This window comes from Taudactylus pleione, unplaced genomic scaffold, assembly GCF_031769625.1.
Source record: "Taudactylus pleione unplaced genomic scaffold, aTauple2 ptg000311l, whole genome shotgun sequence".
NCBI lineage: Eukaryota > Metazoa > Chordata > Amphibia > Anura > Myobatrachidae > Taudactylus > Taudactylus pleione.
Window position 1 is genome coordinate 459369 of NW_028284712.1, and position 20793 is coordinate 480161.

General features: G+C 36.2%; 34 non-coding genes across 34 annotated transcripts; all 34 read right to left on the reverse strand.

Annotated features, from left to right (window-relative positions):
- Positions 1-3: 3 nt before the first annotated feature.
- LOC148511058 (Nuclear RNase P) lies at positions 4-316 on the reverse strand. Its single transcript, XR_015868895.1, has one exon.
- Positions 317-623: 307 nt separating this feature from the next.
- On the reverse strand, positions 624-936 carry LOC148511059 (Nuclear RNase P). Its single transcript, XR_015869250.1, has one exon.
- Positions 937-1243: 307 nt separating this feature from the next.
- On the reverse strand, positions 1244-1556 carry LOC148511060 (Nuclear RNase P). The gene has a single exon (XR_015868909.1).
- Positions 1557-1863: 307 nt separating this feature from the next.
- LOC148511061 (Nuclear RNase P) lies at positions 1864-2176 on the reverse strand. The gene has a single exon (XR_015868778.1).
- Positions 2177-2482: 306 nt separating this feature from the next.
- Positions 2483-2795, reverse strand: LOC148511062 (Nuclear RNase P). The gene has a single exon (XR_015869318.1).
- Positions 2796-3102: 307 nt separating this feature from the next.
- Positions 3103-3415, reverse strand: LOC148511063 (Nuclear RNase P). Its single transcript, XR_015869041.1, has one exon.
- Positions 3416-3721: 306 nt separating this feature from the next.
- On the reverse strand, positions 3722-4034 carry LOC148511064 (Nuclear RNase P). The gene has a single exon (XR_015868828.1).
- Positions 4035-4341: 307 nt separating this feature from the next.
- Positions 4342-4654, reverse strand: LOC148511065 (Nuclear RNase P). The gene has a single exon (XR_015868955.1).
- Positions 4655-4960: 306 nt separating this feature from the next.
- Positions 4961-5273, reverse strand: LOC148511066 (Nuclear RNase P). Its single transcript, XR_015869276.1, has one exon.
- Positions 5274-5580: 307 nt separating this feature from the next.
- LOC148511067 (Nuclear RNase P) lies at positions 5581-5893 on the reverse strand. The gene has a single exon (XR_015868911.1).
- Positions 5894-6200: 307 nt separating this feature from the next.
- Positions 6201-6513, reverse strand: LOC148511068 (Nuclear RNase P). Its single transcript, XR_015869167.1, has one exon.
- A 306-nt stretch (positions 6514-6819) lies between these two features.
- On the reverse strand, positions 6820-7132 carry LOC148511069 (Nuclear RNase P). Its single transcript, XR_015869319.1, has one exon.
- A 306-nt stretch (positions 7133-7438) lies between these two features.
- LOC148511070 (Nuclear RNase P) lies at positions 7439-7751 on the reverse strand. The gene has a single exon (XR_015868839.1).
- A 307-nt stretch (positions 7752-8058) lies between these two features.
- Positions 8059-8371, reverse strand: LOC148511071 (Nuclear RNase P). The gene has a single exon (XR_015868956.1).
- Positions 8372-8677: 306 nt separating this feature from the next.
- Positions 8678-8990, reverse strand: LOC148511072 (Nuclear RNase P). The gene has a single exon (XR_015868896.1).
- Positions 8991-9297: 307 nt separating this feature from the next.
- On the reverse strand, positions 9298-9610 carry LOC148511073 (Nuclear RNase P). Its single transcript, XR_015869057.1, has one exon.
- Positions 9611-9917: 307 nt separating this feature from the next.
- On the reverse strand, positions 9918-10230 carry LOC148511074 (Nuclear RNase P). Its single transcript, XR_015868942.1, has one exon.
- Positions 10231-10536: 306 nt separating this feature from the next.
- On the reverse strand, positions 10537-10847 carry LOC148511075 (Nuclear RNase P). The gene has a single exon (XR_015868967.1).
- A 307-nt stretch (positions 10848-11154) lies between these two features.
- Positions 11155-11467, reverse strand: LOC148511076 (Nuclear RNase P). Its single transcript, XR_015869122.1, has one exon.
- A 306-nt stretch (positions 11468-11773) lies between these two features.
- Positions 11774-12086, reverse strand: LOC148511077 (Nuclear RNase P). The gene has a single exon (XR_015869033.1).
- A 307-nt stretch (positions 12087-12393) lies between these two features.
- On the reverse strand, positions 12394-12706 carry LOC148511078 (Nuclear RNase P). Its single transcript, XR_015869168.1, has one exon.
- Positions 12707-13012: 306 nt separating this feature from the next.
- LOC148511079 (Nuclear RNase P) lies at positions 13013-13325 on the reverse strand. Its single transcript, XR_015869003.1, has one exon.
- Positions 13326-13631: 306 nt separating this feature from the next.
- LOC148511080 (Nuclear RNase P) lies at positions 13632-13944 on the reverse strand. Its single transcript, XR_015869315.1, has one exon.
- Positions 13945-14251: 307 nt separating this feature from the next.
- On the reverse strand, positions 14252-14564 carry LOC148511081 (Nuclear RNase P). The gene has a single exon (XR_015869106.1).
- Positions 14565-14870: 306 nt separating this feature from the next.
- Positions 14871-15183, reverse strand: LOC148511082 (Nuclear RNase P). The gene has a single exon (XR_015869034.1).
- Positions 15184-15490: 307 nt separating this feature from the next.
- Positions 15491-15803, reverse strand: LOC148511083 (Nuclear RNase P). Its single transcript, XR_015869169.1, has one exon.
- A 306-nt stretch (positions 15804-16109) lies between these two features.
- On the reverse strand, positions 16110-16422 carry LOC148511084 (Nuclear RNase P). Its single transcript, XR_015868770.1, has one exon.
- Positions 16423-16729: 307 nt separating this feature from the next.
- LOC148511085 (Nuclear RNase P) lies at positions 16730-17042 on the reverse strand. The gene has a single exon (XR_015868850.1).
- A 306-nt stretch (positions 17043-17348) lies between these two features.
- Positions 17349-17661, reverse strand: LOC148511086 (Nuclear RNase P). Its single transcript, XR_015869042.1, has one exon.
- A 306-nt stretch (positions 17662-17967) lies between these two features.
- On the reverse strand, positions 17968-18278 carry LOC148511087 (Nuclear RNase P). The gene has a single exon (XR_015869050.1).
- Positions 18279-18585: 307 nt separating this feature from the next.
- Positions 18586-18898, reverse strand: LOC148511088 (Nuclear RNase P). Its single transcript, XR_015869178.1, has one exon.
- Positions 18899-19205: 307 nt separating this feature from the next.
- On the reverse strand, positions 19206-19518 carry LOC148511089 (Nuclear RNase P). The gene has a single exon (XR_015869072.1).
- A 306-nt stretch (positions 19519-19824) lies between these two features.
- On the reverse strand, positions 19825-20137 carry LOC148511090 (Nuclear RNase P). The gene has a single exon (XR_015869035.1).
- A 307-nt stretch (positions 20138-20444) lies between these two features.
- Positions 20445-20757, reverse strand: LOC148511091 (Nuclear RNase P). Its single transcript, XR_015869179.1, has one exon.
- Positions 20758-20793: the final 36 nt, after the last annotated feature.

A 20793-nucleotide genomic window follows, 5' to 3' on the forward strand; every position in this document is an offset into this window, starting at 1 on the left:
TGTGGAGAGAGAGTAGTCTGAATTGAGTTGGAAAGCAGCTATGTACTTCCTCTCAGCCATTGAACTTAAATTTGCCAGCCATGAGCCAATTCCAAGCTTGAGAACTTTGCATCAATAGCAGCACATGAGTTTTAGTGCATACAGTGTCTTCTGCTTTGAAGTTACAAGCTGACCAATATTGATGGGAACTCACTTGCTTCAGTCAAGAAATGCTCTGTGAGAGCAGCATGTGGCTCTTATCTCAGACCTTCCCCAAGGTTAGTTTTAGGAGCAACTACAGTACTCTGCATGTAGCCTCACCACTGAGCTTCTCTCCACATATTGAGCATTTAGTTTCAAGACTGTTTTAAAGCTCAACTTTGAAGATGTCAGAAAACTTAGGGTGACACAGGAAATTAAAAATGTAAAAATCAAAGTAACAGCCCACATCTCTATAAAATAAGGATTTGAAAACTTTCAAACTTTTAGAGTAAAAAAATGATGACCTTACAAAATATAGGTTTTAAATTGAAGTATTAAATCCAGTTGAGTTTCTAACTGAATATTCAAATTTTCACTTTTCATAGATAGGGAAATAGATATATTTAGAGCAGCCTAAGATGAGGCATACATTAGCAAAATGTGGAGAGAGAGTAGTCTGAATTGAGTTTGAAAGCAGCTATGTACTTCTTCTCAGCCATTGAACTTAAATTTGCAAGCCATAAGCCAATTCCAAGCTTGAGAACTTTGCATAAATAGCAGCACATGAGTTTTAGTGCATACAGTGTCTTCTGTTTTGAAGTTACAAGCTGACCAATATTGATGGGAACTCACTTGCTTCAGTCAAGAAATGCTCTGTGAGAGCAGCATGTGGCTCTAATCTCAGACCTTCCCCAAGGTTAGTTTTAGGAGCAACTACAGTACTCTGCGTGTAGCCTCACCACTGAGCTTCTCTCCACATATTGAGCATTTAGTTTCAAGACTGTTTTAAAGCTCATCTTCGAAGATGTCAGAAAACTTAGGGTGACACAGGAAATTAAAAATGTAAAAATCAAATTAACAGCCCACATCTCTATAAAATAAGGATTTGAAAACTTTCAAACTTTTAGAGTAAAAAAATGATGACCTTACAAAATATAGGTTTTAAATTGAAGTATTAAATCCAGTTGAGTTTCTAACTGAATATTCTAATTTTCACTTTTCATAGATAGGGAAATAGATACATTTAGAGCAGCCTAAGATGAGGCATACATTAGCAAAATGTGGAGAGAGAGTAGTCTGAATTGAGTTGGAAAGCAGCTATGTACTTCCTCTCAGCCATTGAACTTAAATTTGCCAGCCATGAGCCAATTCCAAGCTTGAGAACTTTGCATCAATAGCAGCACATGAGTTTTAGTGCATACAGTGTCTTCTGCTTTGAAGTTACAAGCTGACCAATTTTGATGGGAACTCACTTGCTTCAGTCAAGAAATGCTCTGTGAGAGCAGCATGTGGCTCTAATCTCAGACCTTCCCCAAGGTTAGTTTTAGGAGCAACTACAGTACTCTGCATGTAGCCTCACCACTGAGCTTCTCTCCACATTTTGAGCATTTAGTTTCAAGACTGTTTTAAAGCTCAACTTCGAAGATGTCAGAAAACTTAGAGTGACACAGGAAATTAAAAATGTAAAAATCAAATTAACAGCCCACATCTCTATAAAATAAGGATTTGAAAACTTTCAAACGTTTAGAGTAAAAAAATGATGACCTTATAAAATATAGGTTTTAAATTGAAGTATTAAATCCAGTTGAGTTTCTAACTGAATATTCAAATTTTCACTTTTCATAGATAGGGAAATAGATACATTTAGAGCAGCCTAAGATGAGGCATACATTAGCAAAATGTGGAGAGAGAGTAGTGTGAATTGATTTGGAAAGCAGCTATGTACTTCCTCTCAGCCATTGAACTTAAATTTGCCAGCCATGAGCCAATTCCAAGCTTGAGAACTTTGCATCAATAGCAGCACATGAGTTTTAGTGCATACAGTGTCTTCTGCTTTGAAGTTACAAGCTGACCAATATTGATGGGAACTCACTTGCTTCAGTCAAGAAATGCTCTGTGAGAGCAGCATGTGGCTCTTATCTCAGACCTTCCCCAAGGTTAGTTTTAGGAGCAACTACGGTACTCTGCATGTAGCCTCACCACTGAGCTTCTCTCCACATATTGAGCATTTAGTTTCAAGACTGTTTTAAAGCTCAACTTTGAAGATGTCAGAAAACTTAGGGTGACACAGGAAATTAAAAATGTAAAAATCAAATTAACAGCCCACATCTCTATAAAATAAGGATTTGAAAACTTTCAAACTTTTAGAGTAAAAAAATGATGACCCTACAAAATATAGGTTTTAAATTGAAGTATTAAATCCGTTGAGTTTCTAACTGAATATTCAAATTTTCACTTTTCATAGATAGGGAAATAGATACATTTAGAGCAGCCTAAGATGAGGCATACATTAGCAAAATGTGGAGAGAGAGTAGTCTGAATTGAGTTGGAAAGCAGCTATGTACTTCCTCTCAGCCATTGAACTTAAATTTGCCAGCCATGAGCCAATTCCAAGCTTGAGAACTTTGCATCAAAAGCAGCACATGAGTTTTAGTGCATACAGTGTCTTCTGTTTTGAAGTTACAAGCTGACCAATATTGATGGGAACTCACTTGCTTCAGTCAAGAAATGCTCTGTGAGAGCAGCATGTGGCTCTAATCTCAGACCTTCCCCAAGGTTAGTTTTAGGAGCAACTACAGTACTCTTCGTGTAGCTTCACCACTGAGCTTCTTTCCACATATTGAGCATTTAGTTTCAAGACTTTTTTAAAGCTCAACTTTGAAGATGTCAGAAAACTTAGGGTGACACAGGAAATTAAAAATTTAAAAATCAAATTAACAGCCCACTTCTCTATAAAATAAGGATTTGAAAACTTTCAAACTTTTAGAGTTAAAAAATGATGAACTTATAAAATATAGGTTTTAAATTGAAGAATTAAATCCAGTTGAGTTTCTAACTGAATATTCAAATTTTCACTTTTCATAGATAGGGAAATAGATACATTTAGAGCAGCCTAAGATGAGGCATACATTAGCAAAATGTGGAGAGAGAGTAGTCTGAATTGAGTTGGAAAGCAGCTATGTACTTCCTCTCAGCCATTGAACTTAAATTTGCCAGCCATGAGCCAATTCCAAGCTTGAGAACTTTGCATCAATAGCAGCACATGAGTTTTAGTGCATACAGTGTCTTCTGCTTTGAAGTTACAAGCTGACCAATATTGATGGGAACTCACTTGCTTCAGTCAAGAAATGCTCTGTGAGAGCAGCATGTGGCTCTAATCTCAGACCTTCCCCAAGATTAGTTTTAGGAGCAACTACAGTACTCTGCATGTAGCCTCACCACTGAGCTTCTCTCCACATATTAAGCATTTAGTTTCAAGACTGTTTTAAAGCTCATCTTCGAAGATGTCAGAAAACTTAGAGTGACATTGGAAATTAAAAATTTAAAAATCAAATTAACAGCCCACATCTCTATAAAATAAAGATTTGAAAACTTTCAAACTTTTAGAGTAAAAAAATGATGACCTTATAAAATATAGGTTTTAAATTGAAGAATTAAATCCGTTGAGTTTCTAACTGAATATTCAAATTTTCACTTTTCATAGATAGGGAAATAGATACATTTAGAGCAGCCTAAGATGAGGCATACATTAGCAAAATGTGGAGAGAGAGTAGTCTGAATTGAGTTGGAAAGCAGCTATGTACTTCCTCTCAGCCATTGAACTTAAATTTGCCAGCCATGAGCCAATTCCAAGCTTGAGAACTTTGCATCAATAGCAGCACATGAGTTTTAGTGCATACAGTGTCTTCTGCTTTGAAGTTACAAGCTGACCAATATTGATGGGAACTCACTTGCTTCAGTCAAGAAATGCTCTGTGAGAGCAGCATGTGGCTCTAATCTCAGACCTTCCCCAAGGTTAGTTTTAGGAGCAACTACAGTACTCTGCATGTAGCCTCACCACTGAGCTTCTCTCCACATATTGAGCATTTAGTTTCAAGACTGTTTTAAAGCTCAACTTCGAAGATGTCAGAAAACTTAGGGTGACACAGGAAATTAAAAATGTAAAAATCAAATTAACAGCCCACTTCTCTATAAAATAAGGATTTGAAAACTTTCAAACTTTTAGAGTAAAAAAATGATGACCTTATAAAATATAGGTTTTAAATTGAAGAATTAAATCCAGTTGAGTTTCCAACTGAATATTCAAATTTTCTCTTTTCATAGATAGGGAAATAGATACATTTAGAGCAGCCTAAGATGAGGCATACATTAGCAAAATGTGGAGAGAGAGTAGTCTGAATTGAGTTGGAAAGCAGCTATGTACTTCCTCTCAGCTATTGAACTTAAATTTGCCAGCCATGAGCCAATTCCAAGCTTGAGAACTTTGCATCAATAGCAGCACATGAGTTTTAGTGCATACAGTGTCTTCTGCTTTGAAGTTACAAGCTGACCAATATTGATGGGAACTCACTTGCTTCAGTCAAGAAATGCTCTGTGAGAGCAGCATGTGGCTCTAATCTCAGACCTTCCCCAAGGTTAGTTTTAGGAGCAACTACAGTACTCTGCATGTAGCCTCACCACTGAGCTTCTCTCCACATATTGAGCATTTAGTTTCAAGACTGTTTTAAAGCTCAACTTCGAAGATGTCAGAAAACTTAGAGTGACACAGGAAATTAAAAATGTAAAAATCAAATTAACAGCCCACATCTCTATAAAATAAAGATTTGAAAACTTTTAAACTTTTAGAGTAAAAAAATGAGGACCTTATAAAATATAGGTTTTAAATTGAAGAATTAAATCCGTTGAGTTTCTAACTGAATATTAAAATTTTCTCTTTTCATAGATAGGGAAATAGATACATTTAGAGCAGCCTAAGATGATGTATACATTAGCAAAATGTGGAGAGAGAGTAGTCTGAATTGAGTTGGAAAGCAGCTATGTACTTCCTCTCAGCCATTGAACTTAAATTTGCCAGCCATGAGCCAATTCCAAGCTTGAGAACTTTGCATCAATAGCAGCACATGAGTTTTAGTGCATACAGTGTCTTCTGCTTTGAAGTTACAAGCTGACCAATATTGATGGGAACTCACTTGCTTCAGTCAAGAAATGCTCTGTGAGAGCAGCATGTGGCTCTAATCTCAGACCTTCCCCAAGGTTAGTTTTAGGAGCAACTACAGTACTCTGCGTGTAGCCTCACCACTGAGCTTCTCTCCACATATTGAGCATTTAGTTTCAAGACTGTTTTAAAGCTCATCTTCGAAGATGTCAGAAAACTTAGGGTGACACAGGAAATTAAAAATGTAAAAATCAAATTAACAGCCCACATCTCTATAAAATAAGGATTTGAAAACTTTCAAACTTTTAGAGTAAAAAAATGATGACCTTACAAAATATAGGTTTTAAATTGAAGTATTAAATCCAGTTGAGTTTCTAACTGAATATTCTAATTTTCACTTTTCATAGATAGGGAAATAGATACATTTAGAGCAGCCTAAGATGAGGCATACATTAGCAAAATGTGGAGAGAGAGTAGTCTGAATTGAGTTGGAAAGCAGCTATGTACTTCCTCTCAGCCATTGAACTTAAATTTGCCAGCCATGAGCCAATTCCAAGCTTGAGAACTTTGCATCAATAGCAGCACATGAGTTTTAGTGCATACAGTGTCTTCTGCTTTGAAGTTACAAGCTGACCAATTTTGATGGGAACTCACTTGCTTCAGTCAAGAAATGCTCTGTGAGAGCAGCATGTGGCTCTAATCTCAGACCTTCCCCAAGGTTAGTTTTAGGAGCAACTACAGTACTCTGCATGTAGCCTCACCACTGAGCTTCTCTCCACATTTTGAGCATTTAGTTTCAAGACTGTTTTAAAGCTCAACTTCGAAGATGTCAGAAAACTTAGAGTGACACAGGAAATTAAAAATGTAAAAATCAAATTAACAGCCCACATCTCTATAAAATAAGGATTTGAAAACTTTCAAACGTTTAGAGTAAAAAAATGATGACCTTATAAAATATAGGTTTTAAATTGAAGTATTAAATCCAGTTGAGTTTCTAACTGAATATTCAAATTTTCACTTTTCATAGATAGGGAAATAGATACATTTAGAGCAGCCTAAGATGAGGCATACATTAGCAAAATGTGGAGAGAGAGTAGTCTGAATTGATTTGGAAAGCAGCTATGTACTTCCTCTCAGCCATTGAACTTAAATTTGCCAGCCATGAGCCAATTCCAAGCTTGAGAACTTTGCATCAATAGCAGCACATGAGTTTTAGTGCATACAGTGTCTTCTGCTTTGAAGTTACAAGCTGACCAATATTGATGGGAACTCACTTGCTTCAGTCAAGAAATGCTCTGTGAGAGCAGCATGTGGCTCTTATCTCAGACCTTCCCCAAGGTTAGTTTTAGGAGCAACTACGGTACTCTGCATGTAGCCTCACCACTGAGCTTCTCTCCACATATTGAGCATTTAGTTTCAAGACTGTTTTAAAGCTCAACTTTGAAGATGTCAGAAAACTTAGGGTGACACAGGAAATTAAAAATGTAAAAATCAAATTAACAGCCCACATCTCTATAAAATAAGGATTTGAAAACTTTCAAACTTTTAGAGTAAAAAAATGATGACCCTACAAAATATAGGTTTTAAATTGAAGTATTAAATCCGTTGAGTTTCTAACTGAATATTCAAATTTTCACTTTTCATAGATAGGGAAATAGATACATTTAGAGCAGCCTAAGATGAGGCATACATTAGCAAAATGTGGAGAGAGAGTAGTCTGAATTGAGTTGGAAAGCAGCTATGTACTTCCTCTCAGCCATTGAACTTAAATTTGCCAGCCATGAGCCAATTCCAAGCTTGAGAACTTTGCATCAAAAGCAGCACATGAGTTTTAGTGCATACAGTGTCTTCTGTTTTGAAGTTACAAGCTGACCAATATTGATGGGAACTCACTTGCTTCAGTCAAGAAATGCTCTGTGAGAGCAGCATGTGGCTCTAATCTCAGACCTTCCCCAAGGTTAGTTTTAGGAGCAACTACAGTACTCTTCGTGTAGCTTCACCACTGAGCTTCTTTCCACATATTGAGCATTTAGTTTCAAGACTTTTTTAAAGATCAACTTTGAAGATGTCAGAAAACTTAGGGTGACACAGGAAATTAAAAATTTAAAAATCAAATTAACAGCCCACTTCTCTATAAAATAAGGATTTGAAAACTTTCAAACTTTTAGAGTTAAAAAATGATGAACTTATAAAATATAGGTTTTAAATTGAAGAATTAAATCCGTTGAGTTTCTAACTGAATATTCAAATTTTCACTTTTCATAGATAGGGAAATAGATACATTTAGAGCAGCCTAAGATGAGGCATACATTAGCAAAATGTGGAGAGAGAGTAGTCTGAATTGAGTTGGAAAGCAGCTATGTACTTCCTCTCAGCCATTGAACTTAAATTTGCCAGCCATGAGCCAATTCCAAGCTTGAGAACTTTGCATCAATAGCAGCACATGAGTTTTAGTGCATACAGTGTCTTCTGCTTTGAAGTTACAAGCTGACCAATATTGATGGGAACTCACTTGCTTCAGTCAAGAAATGCTCTGTGAGAGCAGCATGTGGCTCTAATCTCAGACCTTCCCCAAGGTTAGTTTTAGGAGCAACTACAGTACTCTGCATGTAGCCTCACCACTGAGCTTCTCTCCACATATTGAGCATTTAGTTTCAAGACTGTTTTAAAGCTCAACTTCGAAGATGTCAGAAAACTTAGGGTGACACAGGAAATTAAAAATGTAAAAATCAAATTAACAGCCCACTTCTCTATAAAATAAGGATTTGAAAACTTTCAAACTTTTAGAGTAAAAAAATGATGACCTTATAAAATATAGGTTTTAAATTGAAGAATTAAATCCAGTTGAGTTTCCAACTGAATATTCAAATTTTCTCTTTTCATAGATAGGGAAATAGATACATTTAGAGCAGCCTAAGATGAGGCATACATTAGCAAAATGTGGAGAGAGAGTAGTCTGAATTGAGTTGGAAAGCAGCTATGTACTTCCTCTCAGCTATTGAACTTAAATTTGCCAGCCATGAGCCAATTCCAAGCTTGAGAACTTTGCATCAATAGCAGCACATGAGTTTTAGTGCATACAGTGTCTTCTGCTTTGAAGTTACAAGCTGACCAATATTGATGGGAACTCACTTGCTTCAGTCAAGAAATGCTCTGTGAGAGCAGCATGTGGCTCTAATCTCAGACCTTCCCCAAGGTTAGTTTTAGGAGCAACTACAGTACTCTGCATGTAGCCTCACCACTGAGCTTCTCTCCACATATTGAGCATTTAGTTTCAAGACTGTTTTAAAGCTCAACTTCGAAGATGTCAGAAAACTTAGAGTGACACAGGAAATTAAAAATGTAAAAATCAAATTAACAGCCCACATCTCTATAAAATAAAGATTTGAAAACTTTTAAACTTTTAGAGTAAAAAAATGAGGACCTTATAAAATATAGGTTTTAAATTGAAGAATTAAATCCGTTGAGTTTCTAACTGAATATTAAAATTTTCTCTTTTCATAGATAGGGAAATAGATACATTTAGAGCAGCCTAAGATGATGTATACATTAGCAAAATGTGGAGAGAGAGTAGTCTGAATTGAGTTGGAAAGCAGCTATGTACTTCCTCTCAGCCATTGAACTTAAATTTGCCAGCCATGAGCCAATTCCAAGCTTGAGAACTTTGCATCAATAGCAGCACATGAGTTTTAGTGCATACAGTGTCTTCTGCTTTGAAGTTACAAGCTGACCAATATTGATGGGAACTCACTTGCTTCAGTCAAGAAATGCTCTGTGAGAGCAGCATGTGGCTCTTATCTCAGACCTTCCCCAAGGTTAGTTTTAGGAGCAACTACAGTACTCTGCATGTAGCCTCACCACTGAGCTTCTCTCCACATATTGAGCATTTAGTTTCAAGACTGTTTTAAAGCTCAACTTTGAAGATGTCAGAAAACTTAGGGTGACACAGGAAATTAAAAATGTAAAAATCAAATTAACAGCCCACATCTCTATAAAATAAGGATTTGAAAACTTTCAAACTTTTAGAGTAAAAAAATGATGACCTTACAAAATATATGTTTTAAATTGAAGTATTAAATCCAGTTGAGTTTCTAACTGAATATTCAAATTTTCACTTTTCATAGATAGCGAAATAGATATATTTAGAGCAGCCTAAGATGAGGCATACATTAGCAAAATGTGGAGAGAGAGTAGTCTAAATTGAGTTGGAAAGCAGCTATGTACTTCCTCTCAGCCATTGAACTTAAATTTGCCAGCCATGAGCCAATTCCAAGCTTGAGAACTTTGCATCAACAGCAGCACATGAGTTTTAGTGCATACAGTGTCTTCTGCTTTGAAGTTACAAGCTGACCAATATTGATGGGAACTCACTTGCTTCAGTCAAGAAATGCTCTGTGAGAGCAGCATGTGGCTCTAATCTCAGACCTTCCCCAAGGTTAGTTTTAGGAGCAACTACAGTACTCTGCATGTAGCCTCACCACTGAGCTTCTCTCCACATATTGAGCATTTAGTTTCAAGACTGTTTTAAAGCTCAACTTCGAATATGTCAGAAAACTTAGGGTGACACAGGAAATTAAAAATGTAAAAATCAAATTAACAGCCCACTTCTCTATAAAATAAGGATTTGAAAACTTTCAAACTTTTAGAGTAAAAAAATGATGACCTTATAAAATATAGGTTTTAAATTGAAGAATTAAATCCAGTTGAGTTTCCAACTGAATATTCAAATTTTCTCTTTTCATAGATAGGGAAATAGATACATTTAGAGCAGCCTAAGATGAGGCATACATTAGCAAAATGTGGAGAGAGAGTAGTCTGAATTGAGTTGGAAAGCAGCTATGTACTTCCTCTCAGCCATTGAACTTAAATTTGCCAGCCATGAGCCAATTCCAAGCTTGAGAACTTTGCATCAATAGCAGCACATGAGTTTTAGTGCATACAGTGTCTTCTGCTTTGAAGTTACAAGCTTACCAATTTTGATGGGAACTCACTTGCTTCAGTCAAGAAATGCTCTGTGAGAGCAGCATGTGGCTCTAATCTCAGACCTTCCCCAAGGTTAGTTTTAGGAGCAACTACAGTACTCTGCATGTAGCCTCACCACTGAGCTTCTCTCCACATTTTGAGCATTTAGTTTCAAGACTGTTTTAAAGCTCAACTTCGAAGATGTCAGAAAACTTAGAGTGACACAGGAAATTAAAAATGTAAAAATCAAATTAACAGCCCACATCTCTATAAAATAAAGATTTGAAAACTTTCAAACTTTTAGAGTAAAAAAATGATGACCTTATAAAATATAGGTTTTAAATTGAAGAATTAAATCCGTTGAGTTTCTAACTGAATATTCAAATTTTCACTTTTCATAGATAGGGAAATAGATACATTTAGAGCAGCCTAAGATGATGCATACATTAGCAAAATGTGGAGAGAGAGTAGTCTGAATTGAGTTGGAAAGCAGCTATGTACTTCCTCTCAGCCATTGAACTTAAATTTGCCAGCCATGAGCCAATTCCAAGCTTGAGAACTTTGCATCAATAGCAGCACATGAGTTTTAATGCATAGTGTCTTCTGCTTTGAAGTTACAAGCTGACCAATATTGATGGGAACTCACTTGCTTCAGTCAAGAAATGCTCTGTGAGAGCAGCATGTGGCTCTAATCTCAGACCTTCCCCAAGGTTAGTTTTAGGAGCAACTACAGTACTCTGCTTGTAGCCTCACAACTGAGCTTCTCTCCACATATTGAGCATTTAGTTTCACGACTGTTTTAAAGCTCAACTTTGAAGATGTCAGAAAACTTAGGGTGACACAGGAAATTAAAAATGTAAAAATCAAATTAACAGCCCACATCTCTATAAAATAAGGTTTTGAAAACTTTCAAACGTTTAGAGTAAAAAAATGATGACCTTATAAAATATAGGTTTTAAATTGAAGTATTAAATCCAGTTGAGTTTCTAACTGAATATTCAAATTTTCACTTTTCATAGATAGGGAAATAGATACATTTAGAGCAGCCTAAGATGAGGCATACATTAGCAAAATGTGGAGAGAGAGTAGTCTGAATTGAGTTGGAAAGCAGCTATGTACTTCTTCTCAGCCATTGAACTTAAATTTGCCAGCCATAAGCCAATTCCAAGCTTGAGAACTTTGCATCAATAGCAGCACATGAGTTTTAGTGCATACAGTGTCTTCTGCTTTGAAGTTACAAGCTGACCAATATTGATGGGAACTCACTTGCTTCAGTCAAGAAATGCTCTGTGAGAGCAGCATGTGGCTCTAATCTCAGACCTTCCCCAAGGTTAGTTTTCGGAGCAACTACAGTACTCTGCATGTAGCCTCACCACTGAGCTTCTCTCCACATATTGAGCATTTAGTTTCAAGACTGTTTTAAAGCTCATCTTCGAAGATGTCAGAAAACTTAGAGTGACATTGGAAATTAAAAATTTAAAAATCAAATTAACAGCCCACATCTCTATAAAATAAAGATTTGAAAACTTTCAAACTTTTAGAGTAAAAAAATGATGACCTTATAAAATATAGATTTTAAATTGAAGAATTAAATCTGTTGAGTTTCTAACTGAATACTCAAATTTTCACTTTTCATAGATAGGGAAATAGATACATTTAGAGCAGCCTAAGATGAGGCATACATTAGCAAAATGTGGAGAGAGAGTAGTCTGAATTGAGTTGGAAAGCAGCTATGTACTTCCTCTCAGCCATTGAACTTAAATTTGCCAGCCATAAGCCAATTCCAAGCTTGAGAACTTTGCATCAATAGCAGCACATGAGTTTTAGTGCATACAGTGTCTTCTGCTTTGAAGTTACAAGCTGACCAATTTTGATGGGAACTCACTTGCTTCAGTCAAGAAATGCTCTGTGAGAGCAGCATGTGGCTCTAATCTCAGACCTTCCCCAAGGTTAGTTTTAGGAGCAACTACAGTACTCTGCATGTAGCCTCACCACTGAGCTTCTCTCCACATTTTGAGCACTTAGTTTCAAGACTGTTTTAAAGCTCAACTTCGAAGATGTCAGAAAACTTAGAGTGACACAGGAAATTAAAAATGTAAAAATCAAATTAACAGCCCACATCTCTATAAAATAAGGATTTGAAAACTTTCAAACGTTTAGAGTAAAAAAATGATGACCTTATAAAATATAGGTTTTAAATTGAAGTATTAAATCCAGTTGAGTTTCTAACTGAATATTCAAATTTTCACTTTTCATAGATAGGGAAATAGATACATTTAGAGCAGCCTAAGATGAGGCATACATTAGCAAAATGTGGAGAGAGAGTAGTCTGAATTGATTTGGAAAGCAGCTATGTACTTCCTCTCAGCCATTGAACTTAAATTTGCCAGCCATGAGCCAATTCCAAGCTTGAGAACTTTGCATCAATAGCAGCACATGAGTTTTAGTGCATACAGTGTCTTCTGCTTTGAAGTTACAAGCTGACCAATATTGATGGGAACTCACTTGCTTCAGTCAAGAAATGCTCTGTGAGAGCAGCATGTGGCTCTTATCTCAGACCTTCCCCAAGGTTAGTTTTAGGAGCAACTACGGTACTCTGCATGTAGCCTCACCACTGAGCTTCTCTCCACATATTGAGCATTTAGTTTCAAGACTGTTTTAAAGCTCAACTTTGAAGATGTCAGAAAACTTAGGGTGACACAGGAAATTAAAAATGTAAAAATCAAATTAACAGCCCACATCTCTATAAAATAAGGATTTGAAAACTTTCAAACTTTTAGAGTAAAAAAATGATGACCTTACAAAATATAGGTTTTAAATTGAAGTATTAAATCCATTGAGTTTCTAACTGAATATTCAAATTTTCACTTTTCATAGATAGGGAAATAGATACATTTAGAGCAGCCTAAGATGAGGCATACATTAGCAAAATGTGGAGAGAGAGTAGTCTGAATTGAGTTGGAAAGCAGCTATGTACTTCCTCTCAGCCATTGAACTTAAATTTGCCAGCCATAAGCCAATTCCAAGCTTGAGAACTTTGCATCAATAGCAGCACATGAGTTTTAGTGCATACAGTGTCTTCTGCTTTGAAGTTACAAGCTGACCAATATTGATGGGAACTCACTTGCTTCAGTCAAGAAATGCTCTGTGAGAGCAGCATGTGGCTCTAATCTCAGACCTTCCCCAAGGTTAGTTTTAGGAGCAACTACAGTACTCTGCATGTAGCCTCACCACTGAGCTTCTCTCCACATATTGAGCATTTAGTTTCAAGACTGTTTTAAAGCTCATCTTCGAAGATGTCAGAAAACTTAGAGTGACATTGGAAATTAAAAATTTAAAAATCAAATTAACAGCCCACATCTCTATAAAATAAAGATTTGAAAACTTTCAAACTTTTAGAGTAAAAAAATGATGACCTTATAAAATATAGGTTTTAAATTGAAGAATTAAATCCGTTGAGTTTCTAACTGAATATTCAAATTTTCACTTTTCATAGATAGGGAAATAGATACATTTAGAGCAGCCTAAGATGAGGCATACATTAGCAAAATGTGGAGAGAGAGTAGTCTGAATTGAGTTGGAAAGCAGCTATGTACTTCCTCTCAGCCATTGAACTTAAATTTGCCAGCCATGAGCCAATTCCAAGCTTGAGAACTTTGCATCAATAGCAGCACATGAGTTTTAGTGCATACAGTGTCTTCTGCTTTGAAGTTACAAGCTGAGCAATATTGATGGGAACTCACTTGCTTCAGTCAAGAAATGCTCTGTGAGAGCAGCATGTGGCTCTAATCTCAGACCTTCCCCAAGGTTAGTTTTAGGAGCAACTACAGTACTCTGCATGTAGCCTCACCACTGAGCTTCTCTCCACATATTGAGCATTTAGTTTCAAGACTGTTTTAAAGCTCAACTTCGAAGATGTCAGGAAACTTAGGGTGACACAGGAAATTAAAAATGTAAAAATCAAATTAACAGCCCACTTCTCTATAAAATAAGGATTTGAAAACTTTCAAACGTTTAGAGTAAAAAAATGATGACCTTATAAAATATAGGTTTTAAATTGAAGTATTAAATCCAGTTGAGTTTCTAACTGAATATTCAAATTTTCACTTTTCATAGATAGGGAAATAGATACATTTAGAGCAGCCTAAGATGAGGCATACATTAGCAAAATGTGGAGAGAGAGTAGTCTGAATTGAGTTGGAAAGCAGCTATGTACTTCTTCTCAGCCATTGAACTTAAATTTGCCAGCCATAAGCCAATTCCAAGCTTGAGAACTTTGCATCAATAGCAGCACATGAGTTTTAGTGCATACAGTGTCTTCTGCTTTGAAGTTACAAGCTGACCAATATTGATGGGAACTCACTTGCTTCAGTCAAGAAATGCTCTGTGAGAGCAGCATGTGGCTCTAATCTCAGACCTTCCCCAAGGTTAGTTTTAGGAGCAACTACAGTACTCTGCATGTAGCCTCACCACTGAGCTTCTCTCCACATATTGAGCATTTAGTTTCAAGACTGTTTTAAAGCTCATCTTCGAAGATGTCAGAAAACTTAGAGTGACATTGGAAATTAAAAATTTAAAAATCAAATTAACAGCCCACATCTCTATAAAATAAAGATTTGAAAACTTTCAAACTTTTAGAGTAAAAAAATGATGACCTTATAAAATATAGGTTTTAAATTGAAGAATTAAATCCGTTGAGTTTCTAACTGAATACTCAAATTTTCACTTTTCATAGATAGGGAAATAGATACATTTAGAGCAGCCTAAGATGAGGCATACATTAGCAAAATGTGGAGAGAGAGTAGTCTGAATTGAGTTGGAAAGCAGCTATGTACTTCCTCTCAGCCATTGAACTTAAATTTGCCAGCCATAAGCCAATTCCAAGCTTGAGAACTTTGCATCAATAGCAGCACATGAGTTTTAGTGCATACAGTGTCTTCTGCTTTGAAGTTACAAGCTGACCAATTTTGATGGGAACTCACTTGCTTCAGTCAAGAAATGCTCTGTGAGAGCAGCATGTGGCTCTAATCTCAGACCTTCCCCAAGGTTAGTTTTAGGAGCAACTACAGTACTCTGCATGTAGCCTCACCACTGAGCTTCTCTCCACATTTTGAGCATTTAGTTTCAAGACTGTTTTAAAGCTCAACTTCGAAGATGTCAGAAAACTTAGAGTGACACAGGAAATTAAAAATGAAAAAATCAAATTAACAGCCCACATCTCTATAAAATAAGGATTTGAAAACTTTCAAACGTTTAGAGTAAAAAAATGATGACCTTATAAAATATAGGTTTTAAATTGAAGTATTAAATCCAGTTGAGTTTCTAACTGAATATTCAAATTTTCACTTTTCATAGATAGGGAAATAGATACATTTAGAGCAGCCTAAGATGAGGCATACATTAGCAAAATGTGGAGAGAGAGTAGTCTGAATTGATTTGGAAAGCAGCTATGTACTTCCTCTCAGCCATTGAACTTAAATTTGCCAGCCATGAGCCAATTCCAAGCTTGAGAACTTTGCATCAATAGCAGCACATGAGTTTTAGTGCATACAGTGTCTTCTGCTTTGAAGTTACAAGCTGACCAATATTGATGGGAACTCACTTGCTTCAGTCAAGAAATGCTCTGTGAGAGCAGCATGTGGCTCTTATCTCAGACCTTCCCCAAGGTTAGTTTTAGGAGCAACTACGGTACTCTGCATGTAGCCTCACCACTGAGCTTCTCTCCACATATTGAGCATTTAGTTTCAAGACTGTTTTAAAGCTCAACTTTGAAGATGTCAGAAAACTTAGGGTGACACAGGAAATTAAAAATGTAAAAATCAAATTAACAGCCCACATCTCTATAAAATAAGGATTTGAAAACTTTCAAACTTTTAGAGTAAAAAAATGATGACCTTACAAAATATAGGTTTTAAATTGAAGTATTAAATCCATTGAGTTTCTAACTGAATATTCAAATTTTCACTTTTCATAGATAGGGAAATAGATACATTTAGAGCAGCCTAAGATGAGGCATACATTAGCAAAATGTGGAGAGAGAGTAGTCTGAATTGAGTTGGAAAGCAGCTATGTACTTCCTCTCAGCCATTGAACTTAAATTTGCCAGCCATAAGCCAATTCCAAGCTTGAGAACTTTGCATCAATAGCAGCACATGAGTTTTAGTGCATACAGTGTCTTCTGTTTTGAAGTTACAAGCTGACCAATATTGATGGGAACTCACTTGCTTCAGTCAAGAAATGCTCTGTGAGAGCAGCATGTGGCTCTAATCTCAGACCTTCCCCAAGGTTAGTTTTAGGAGCAACTACAGTACTTTGCATGTAGCCTCACCACTGAGCTTCTTTCCACATATTGAGCATTTAGTTTCAAGACTTTTTTAAAGCTCAACTTTGAAGATGTCAGAAAACTTAGGGTGACACAGGAAATTAAAAATTTAAAAATCAAATTAACAGCCCACTTCTCTATAAAATAAGGATTTGAAAACTTTCAAACTTTTGGAGTTAAAAAATGATGAACTTATAAAATATAGGTTTTAAATTGAAGAATTAAATCCAGTTGAGTTTCTAACTGAATATTCAAATTTTCACTTTTCATAGATAGGGAAATAGATACATTTAGAGCAGCCTAAGATGAGGCATACATTAGCAAAATGTGGAGAGAGAGTAGTCTGAATTGAGTTGGAAAGCAGCTATGTACTTCCTCTCAGCCATTGAACTTAAATTTGCCAGCCATGAGCCAATTCCAAGCTTGAGAACTTTGCATCAATAGCAGCACATGAGTTTTAGTGCATACAGTGTCTTCTGCTTTGAAGTTACAAGCTGACCAATATTGATGGGAACTCACTTGCTTCAGTCAAGAAATGCTCTGTGAGAGCAGCATGTGGCTCTAATCTCAGACCTTCCCCAAGGTTAGTTTTAGGAGCAACTACAGTACTCTGCATGTAGCCTCACCACTGAGCTTCTCTCCACATATTGAGCATTTAGTTTCAAGACTGTTTTAAAGCTCATCTTCGAAGATGTCAGAAAACTTAGAGTGACATTGGAAATTAAAAATTTAAAAATCAAATTAACAGCCCACATCTCTATAAAATAAAGATTTGAAAACTTTCAAACTTTTAGAGTAAAAAAATGATGACCTTATAAAATATAGGTTTTAAATTGAAGAATTAAATCCGTTGAGTTTCTAACTGAATATTCAAATTTTCACTTTTCATAGATAGGGAAATAGATACATTTAGAGCAGCCTAAGATGAGGCATACATTAGCAAAATGTGGAGAGAGAGTAGTCTGAATTGAGTTGGAAAGCAGCTATGTACTTCCTCTCAGCCATTGAACTTAAATTTGCCAGCCATAAGCCAATTCCAAGCTTGAGAACTTTGCATCAATAGCAGCACATGAGTTTTAGTGCATACAGTGTCTTCTGTTTTGAAGTTACAAGCTGACCAATATTGATGGGAACTCACTTGCTTCAGTCAAGAAATGCTCTGTGAGAGCAGCATGTGGCTCTAATCTCAGACCTTCCCCAAGGTTAGTTTTAGGAGCAACTACAGTACTCTGCATGTAGCCTCACCACTGAGCTTCTCTCCACATTTTGAGCATTTAGTTTCAAGACTGTTTTAAAGCTCAACTTCGAAGATGTCAGAAAACTTAGAGTGACACAGGAAATTAAAAATGTAAAAATCAAATTAACAGCCCACATCTCTATAAAATAAAGATTTGAAAACTTTCAAACTTTTAGAGTAAAAAAATGATGACCTTATAAAATATAGGTTTTAAATTGAAGAATTAAATCCGTTGAGTTTCTAACTGAATATTCAAATTTTCACTTTTCATAGATAGCGAAATAGATACATTTAGAGCAGCCTAAGATGATGCATACATTAGCAAAATGTGGAGAGAGAGTAGTCTGAATTGAGTTGGAAAGCAGCTATGTACTTCCTCTCAGCCATTGAACTTAAATTTGCCAGCCATGAGCCAATTCCAAGCTTGAGAACTTTGCATCAATAGCAGCACATGAGTTTTAATGCATAGTGTCTTCTGCTTTGAAGTTACAAGCTGACCAATATTGATGGGAACTCACTTGCTTCAGTCAAGAAATGCTCTATGAGAGCAGCATGTGGCTCTAATCTCAGACCTTCCCCAAGGTTAGTTTTAGGAGCAACTACAGTACTCTGCTTGTAGCCTCACAACTGAGCTTCTCTCCACATATTGAGCATTTAGTTTCACGACTGTTTTAAAGCTCAACTTTGAAGATGTCAGAAAACTTAGGGTGACACAGGAAATTAAAAATGTAAAAATCAAATTAACAGCCCACATCTCTATAAAATAAGGTTTTGAAAACTTTCAAACGTTTAGAGTAAAAAAATGATGACCTTATAAAATATAGGTTTTAAATTGAAGTATTAAATCCAGTTGAGTTTCTAACTGAATATTCAAATTTTCACTTTTCATAGATAGGGAAATAGATACATTTAGAGCAGCCTAAGATGAGGCATACATTAGCAAAATGTGGAGAGAGAGTAGTCTGAATTGATTTGGAAAGCAGCTATGTACTTCCTCTCAGCCATTGAACTTAAATTTGCCAGCCATGAGCCAATTCCAAGCTTGAGAACTTTGCATCAATAGCAGCACATGAGTTTTAGTGCATACAGTGTCTTCTGCTTTGAAGTTACAAGCTGACCAATATTGATGGGAACTCACTTGCTTCAGTCAAGAAATGCTCTGTGAGAGCAGCATGTGGCTCTAATCTCAGACCTTCCCCAAGGTTAGTTTTAGGAGCAACTACAGTACTCTGCTTGTAGCCTCACAACTGAGCTTCTCTCCACATATTGAGCATTTAGTTTCACGACTGTTTTAAAGCTCAACTTTGAAGATGTCAGAAAACTTAGGGTGACACAGGAAATTAAAAATGTAAAAATCAAATTAACAGCCCACATCTCTATAAAATAAGGTTTTGAAAACTTTCAAACGTTTAGAGTAAAAAAATGATGACCTTATAAAATATAGGTTTTAAATTGAAGTATTAAATCCAGTTGAGTTTCTAACTGAATATTCAAATTTTCACTTTTCATAGATAGGGAAATAGATACATTTAGAGCAGCCTAAGATGAGGCATACATTAGCAAAATGTGGAGAGAGAGTAGTCTGAATTGAGTTGGAAAGCAGCTATGTACTTCTTCTCAGCCATTGAACTTAAATTTGCCAGCCATAAGCCAATTCCAAGCTTGAGAACTTTGCATCAATAGCAGCACATGAGTTTTAGTGCATACAGTGTCTTCTGCTTTGAAGTTACAAGCTGACCAATATTGATGGGAACTCACTTGCTTCAATCAAGAAATGCTCTGTGAGAGCAGCATGTGGCTCTAATCTCAGACCTTCCCCAAGGTTAGTTTTAGGAGCAACTACAGTACTCTGCATGTAGCCTCACCACTGAGCTTCTCTCCACATATTGAGCATTTAGTTTCAAGACTGTTTTAAAGCTCATCTTCGAAGATGTCAGAAAACTTAGAGTGACATTGGAAATTAAAAATTTAAAAATCAAATTAACAGCCCACATCTCTATAAAATAAAGATTTGAAAACTTTCAAACTTTTAGAGTAAAAAAATGATGACCTTATAAAATATAGGTTTTAAATTGAAGAATTAAATCCGTTGAGTTTCTAACTGAATACTCAAATTTTCACTTTTCATAGATAGGGAAATAGATACATTTAGAGCAGCCTAAGATGAGGCATACATTAGCAAAATGTGGAGAGAGAGTAGTCTGAATTGAGTTGGAAAGCAGCTATGTACTTCCTCTCAGCCATTGAACTTAAATTTGCCAGCCATAAGCCAATTCCAAGCTTGAGAACTTTGCATCAATAGCAGCACATGAGTTTTAGTGCATACAGTGTCTTCTGCTTTGAAGTTACAAGCTGACCAATTTTGATGGGAACTCACTTGCTTCAGTCAAGAAATGCTCTGTGAGAGCAGCATGTGGCTCTAATCTCAGACCTTCCCCAAGGTTAGTTTTAGGAGCAACTACAGTACTCTGCATGTAGCCTCACCACTGAGCTTCTCTCCACATTTTGAGCATTTAGTTTCAAGACTGTTTTAAAGCTCAACTTCGAAGATGTCAGAAAACTTAGAGTGACACAGGAAATTAAAAATGTAAAAATCAAATTAACAGCCCACATCTCTATAAAATAAGGATTTGAAAACTTTCAAACGTTTAGAGTAAAAAAATGATGACCTTATAAAATATAGGTTTTAAATTGAAGTATTAAATCCAGTTGAGTTTCTAACTGAATATTCAAATTTTCACTTTTCATAGATAGGGAAATAGATACATTTAGAGCAGCCTAAGATGAGGCATACATTAGCAAAATGTGGAGAGAGAGTAGTCTGAATTGATTTGGAAAGCAGCTATGTACTTCCTCTCAGCCATTGAACTTAAATTTGCCAGCCATGAGCCAATTCCAAGCTTGAGAACTTTGCATCAATAGCAGCACATGAGTTTTAGTGCATACAGTGTCTTCTGCTTTGAAGTTACAAGCTGACCAATATTGATGGGAACTCACTTGCTTCAGTCAAGAAATGCTCTGTGAGAGCAGCATGTGGCTCTAATCTCAGACCTTCCCCAAGGTTAGTTTTAGGAGCAACTACAGTACTCTGCTTGTAGCCTCACAACTGAGCTTCTCTCCACATATTGAGCATTTAGTTTCACGACTGTTTTAAAG